General features: G+C 48.9%; 1 non-coding gene across 1 annotated transcript; it reads right to left on the bottom strand.

The window, feature by feature from the left end:
• Window positions 1–5,561: 5,561 nt before the first annotated feature.
• TRNAD-GUC lies at window positions 5,562–5,633 on the bottom strand. Its single transcript has one exon. It is a non-coding gene; the product is annotated as a tRNA-Asp (tRNA).
• Between the last annotated feature and the right edge of the window lie 436 nt (window positions 5,634–6,069).

The raw sequence follows: 6,069 nt of genomic DNA, 5'->3' as shown, positions 1-6,069 counted from the left end.
CGGGAGCCACATGCGGCTCTTTCGCACATATTGTGTGGCTCCCGGCAGGGCGGCTGGGGAAGCGGAATATTATGAGCAAACAAATAAATGTCACTGGACAAATAAATATCATTATCAATATCTGCTTTTATTATTTTTGGCAGTCTAGTTTAATGTTGATAAAAAGCAAATCTGCATATTTCCCAGTAAAACGCGTAATATTTGTTCATGTCTTGCGGCTCTCAAACATCTGACGTTTATTCTATGTGGCTCTTACGTTAAGCGAGTTTGGCCACCCCTGTTATATACCCACACCTGCTATTACAACTGTGCAGGGCTTTAGAGGTCTGGTTTTTAAAAAACATCTGCATACACCCTAACTCTGCTAGTTCCCCCCCCCCCTTTGGGAGGGAGACAGAGTAACTGTCAGACAGACTTACAGGGCCAGGAAACTGTGGATAGTTTTCGGCAGGTAACATGCAATAGATCGTATCTGATATACAACAGTCAGCATTTGGCAGTATCTAATAACAGGAGGGCCTGGCGGGATCTGGTCCATGGGGGTCGCGAAGAGTCGGACTCGACTGTGCGACTGAACAACAGCAACAATAACTGATGTGTAGTAGCATTTAACACATTCTGTGCTAACTTCAATCATTCATTTGGAGAGCAATCCTAAGCAAGTCTTCTTAGAATCCTGTTCAGGTCTGTTCAGTGAGGCATGCTCCCGGGAAAGAATTGCATTGTTAACCAAACAGCAACCCCCCCCTCTGAATATGTTATAGAATTGAAACAATCAAACTGGCAAGCGTTGACGTCAACACTGAATTGTGAAATGCACGTGTTGCCGCTGACGTCATCAAAAGCTGAACTGCAAAATCTTTTTCTAAAAAATCATTGCATTTTTTGGGTGACGGTTGAAATTCCATTTCAGCTCTACTTTCTGTAGGATTGGAGGACCTGCTTTTGTTTGCCCCGTAAACATCAGTTTGCCCGGGGATCCTAAAGGGTATTTTTGTCATCTTCTGGGCATGGAGCAGAGGTCACTGGGGTGTGTGTGATTGTGTGGGGTATTTGGGTATTTCCTGCATTGGGCAGGGGGTTGGACTAGATGACCCTGGAAGTCCCTTCCAACTCTATGATTCTATGATCTTGTGGTTTCTCGTTAGTCATGCACAGACCACGTTTCAAGGTAGCACTCTGAACGGTGACAGTTTCCAAGCACTCAAAGGGGGCCTGGCTGCTCCACATGTGGGAATGGGAGTACTTCCCTGGACAGTGTTATTCGTGGCATTCGTGATTTTTCACGTGCCTGAGGCAGCTCTCAGGGAAGTGGTTTTGCAAAGGGTTGTACCGACAAGCCCTTAGGGAGGAGCAACAGGAAAGCAGACATAAGACCTGCCTTTTTTGGCTTACCGCATAAAGTGCCATGTAAATTGCTGGTGCTGCATAACTAGCCAAATAGATCAGCTGGCGTTTTTTCTATTTCTAGGCAGTTGGAGAGCTCAATTTGCATCCATTATCTCTGTATTTCTTAACGAGAGGCTGATTATGCCCTTACTACAGATGACGGGTTGAGGTTGCCAAAATCATAGCTTCCCGGAGGCCACGTGGGAGCAGCTAGACTTCAGTTTCCCATTGAAATCCTGGTTTTACACTCCTGCTTCATGGACCAACACATCGGTCCTTTCCGCACTAGACCTTAAATCCTGGTTCAACCCTGTCCCTAAACTTACATTCTACACTACATGCAAGTTCACCCCTGTAATTATCTTTATTTACATGTGATTTTGGGGTATTTTTTACTTCCACATTACACTGAGGTCACCCCGGTTTTGCCCCACACTTGTCCCAAGATAAACAGATGCTGTCATATAAAGGTAAAGGTTTCTCTTGCTCGAATCCAACTCTAGGGGGTGGTGCTCATCTCCATTTCTGAGCCAAAGAGTCAGCGCTGTCCGAAGACTTTTTCCGTGGTCATGTGGCCGGCATGACTAAATGCCTAGGCGCACGGAACGCTGTTACCTTCCCAGCGAAGTGGTACCTCTTGATCTACTTGCAGTTTCTTGCTTTCGGATGACTAGGTTGGCAAGAGCTGGGGCCAGAGACGGGAGCTCACTCCGTCATGCGGCACACTCGGGTCCTGAACTACTGACCTTCCTCAGAAGCTAAGCAGGGTAGGCCCTGCTTAGTTCTTGTATGGGAGACCACCAAGGAATTCGAGAGTCACTATGCAGAGGCAGGCCATGGCAAGACACCTCTGCCCCTCTCTTGCCTTGAAAACCCTACGGGGTCACCACAAGTGGGCTGCGACTTGATGGTACTTCCCACCACATCATATTTTACGCCTTTGCTGTAAAAGACATCGATGTACCCACAGAAAACACAATTGCCTCAAAAGATGCAGAGGTCTTGGCTTCCGAACTACTGACCTTCCTCAGAAGCTAAGCAGGGTAGGCCCTGCTTAGTTCTTGTATGGGAGACCACCAAGGAAGTCCAGGGTCACTATGCAGAGGCAGGCCATGTCAAAACACCTCTGCCCTTCTCTTGCCCTGAAAACCCTACAGGGTCCCCATAAGTGGGCTGCGACTTGGTGGCACTTCCCACCACATCATATTTTACGCCTTTGCTGTAAAAGACATCGATGTACCCACAGAAAACACAATCGCCACAAAAGATGCAGAGGTCTTCGTGAATGTGTGGCAGATGTGACATTCGGACTGGTGACAGCTTGGCTCGCAGCTCGTGCTTCGGGACACCAGCTTCACAGTAGTAATAATAATAGTCCTCCTCCTCCTCAGTGGCCAGAGCTTCTGCCCGTGGGTGTCTCCTGTCGTCAGGATCAGCCCGACAACTAGAGTTGCCAGGTGAGGCCGACAAGGGGGGGGGGGACTTACCAGGAGGCTCCAGGAGAGGGGAGGGAGGCTCTGGGAGAGGGAACTCTAAGTGAGTTCCGGGTGAGCTGAGCTGCCATCACATTTAAAGGGACCGCATTCCTTTTAAATGCTTCCCCTCCATTGGAAATAATGGAGGATGGGGAGAGCTTCTTTTGGGACTCATAGAATTGAAACCCCCTGGTCCAATGTTTTTGTAACTTTGGGGGGGGGGTTGAGGAGAGGCCCCAGCAGCTGTGCTGAAAATTTGGTGCCCCTACCTCAAAAAACAGCCCCCCCCGGAAGCCCAGATATCTACAGATCGATTCTCCATTATCCCCTATGGGGACTGGTCTCCCTAGGGTATAATGCAGCACCCAGCAGCTATCCCCCCCCCCGCTTTCTGATAGTCCTGAAGTGGGGGGGGCACAGGGGCTCCAAACCAGGGGATCCCCTGCCCCCCAACTAGGGATTGGCAACCCTATTGACAAATGAAAGTAAACTATGATGACCGCCCCACCGTACCTGCCTCGTTTCAACGTCTTGCAGGGAGAGCTCTGCTGCTGGTTTATGTTATTCATTGAAGAAATTTATACGCTGCCTCTGCAGAGTTCTGCTTGTGGATGCTTACAAGTAGCACAATGGCATAAAATAATTTTAAAAACCCCACTATCAATATAAAACCAACACAAGCCACTAAGGACGGTCCACTATCATAAAAGCAGCACAAACCCGCCTTTAAGTACCCTAAAAGGGGTCATTTCCTGCGGGAGCGCACAGGAGCGGAGCTCCGGAAGTAAAGAGCCCAAGGGGCGGGCACATGCAACAAGCCCCACCCCCTGCTCCCAGTCAAAGCAAGAAGCAGCCAGGTAAGTTGCACAGCCCCCTCCCGGCCCCCCGGTCCAAAACAGTCCAGTGGCACCTTTAAGACCAAGTTTTATTCAGGTACAAGCTCTCCCTCCTCTGCCAGGACAGATCTGCACGTTCCCCCCCCCAAAAAAGCTAGCAACCCAAAACAGTCCAGTGGAGCCTGAGCGGTGGGTGTTTCCTTCTGACACACTTCCCCGTGATGTCAGGGGGTGTGGGATATGCAAATAAGTTATGCTAATGAGCTATGCTAATGAGCTCCTGCCTAAAAGTATCTGTAAAACAGACCTCAGACTAGAAGCAGCTCATAAAAACCCACAGTTAAAAGCCTGGGTAAGAAAGAAATGTTTTGGCCTGGCACCTAAACGACAGTAAAGAATGCCCCGGGCAAGCCTCAAGGGGAAAGGTGAGGTGCCACCACTGAGAATGCCCTGTCTGTAGTTGTGACCTGCCTCACCTCTGAAGGAAGGGGCACAGAGAGGCAACGCCCGCTCTCTGTGACTTAGGGCTGCCTACTCCAGATATAGAAACTTCTGGAGATTTGGGGGGGGTGGAGCCTGGGGAGGACGGGGTTGCGGGTGGGGGAGGCAGCTCAACAGGGCCTACACCCTCCCAAGCAGCCACTATCTCCAGAGGAACTGATCTCTGCAGCCTGGAGGTTAGTTGTCATTCTGGGAGATTTCCAGGCCTCACCTGGAGCCTGGCAACCCTCCCTGTGCCTCTGCCTTCCCTTTTGCTTGGACTCTTTAGGGAGGCGTGCAAGAGGAAACTTGTCAACTGGGGTGATGTCCCCTGCCTTCCACCAGAGGGTGCAATTCAGGACTTTGACTGACCAGGATGTAGCTACAGTTGGAAAGGAGACCAAGGCTGGATCTGTGTGTATCAGTGAATGAAGTGATTGAGTCCTAAGGAGGAGGAGGAGGAGGAAGACTAAGAAGAAGAGGAGGAGGAGGAGGAGGAGATTGGATTTATACCTCGCCCTTCACTAAGAGAACTTGTGACTGACCCAAGGTCACACCAGAAGCTGCATGTGGAGGAGTGGGGAATCAGACCTGGTTCTCTCAGATTAGAGTCCACACTCCTAACCACTACACCAAACTGGATTATGGACAGGAGCACTCCACGTCACAGGTGGGGAGTATTTTTTTTAACATATTTCCTGTTTTTAAAAAAACCTCCCTTCAACGCCTCCCTCCAACACATCAGGGAGAAAGGCTGTGTCTAAACCCTTCCGCTACTGAGCTACTTTTCTACATGCAGGGCGTGTGTTTTTTAAACAACTGAGATAATTCAGAAATGATAGTCCCAACCATAACACTCTAAAGCAGTGGTTCTCAACCTGTGGGTCGCGAGCCCTTTGGGGGTCGAACGACCTTTTCACAGGGGTCGCCTAAGACCATCGGAACATTTGTAACAATGAAAATACATCCTGCATATCAGATATTTACATTACGATTCATAACAGTAGCAAAATTACAGTTATGAAGTAGCAATGAAAATAATTTTATGGTTGGGGGTCACCACAACATGAGGAACTGTATTAAAGGGTCGCGGCTTTAGAAAGGTTGAGAACCACTGCTCTAAAGTGATATCATGCAAAGTTTCAGCTCAGGACTTTACCATCTCATTCTGCAGAATATGTTGGCCCAGGAGAGTGGCCGACATTTGTAGATTATTATGGTTAATCTACATTAGCGATGACATTGAGACATGCATGGAGCTGCCTTATACGGAGTCAGGTCATCAGCCCCATCAAGATCTTCTTGGTTACTCAGACTGGCAAGGGCTCACTGGGGTCTCAGGTGGAGATCTTTCACATCACCCGCAGACCAATCCTTTGCCTGGAGATGCCAGGGATTGAACCTGGGACCTTCTGCATGACAAGCAGATGCTTTGCCACTAAGCCACAGCTCCTAGTAACAGTATTTAGTCCAGACTGATGAAGGTGATTACAGTTGTGTAATAGATACTGCAAGGAGATCAAATCAGTCAATCCTAAAAGAAATCAATCCTGACTGTTCCCTGGAAGGCCAGATACTGAAGCTGAAGCTCAAATACTTTGGCCACCCAATGAGAAGGGAGCACTCGCTGGAGAAGAAGACCCTGATGCTGGGAAAGATTGACGGGGACGGCAAAGGATGAGATGGTTAGACAGTGTTATGGATGCAACGAACATGAAATGGAGCAAACTCCGGAGGACAGTGGAAGACAGGACGGCCTGGCGTGATCTGGTCCACGGGGTCGCAAAGAGTCAGACTCGATTGTGTGACTGAACAACAAAAACAATAGATAGATTACAGATTTTGGGCGTGGACAGGAGGAAAATCGACTCATTTGAGCTGTGATGCTG

Source organism: Gekko japonicus, unplaced genomic scaffold (genome assembly GCF_001447785.1).
Source record: "Gekko japonicus isolate JY-2015 unplaced genomic scaffold, Gekko_japonicus_V1.1 scaffold2051, whole genome shotgun sequence".
Classification (NCBI taxonomy): Eukaryota; Metazoa; Chordata; class Lepidosauria; order Squamata; family Gekkonidae; genus Gekko; species Gekko japonicus.
The sequence above is the reverse complement of the archived record's forward strand: the minus strand, read 5'-3'. Positions and strand labels throughout refer to the sequence as shown.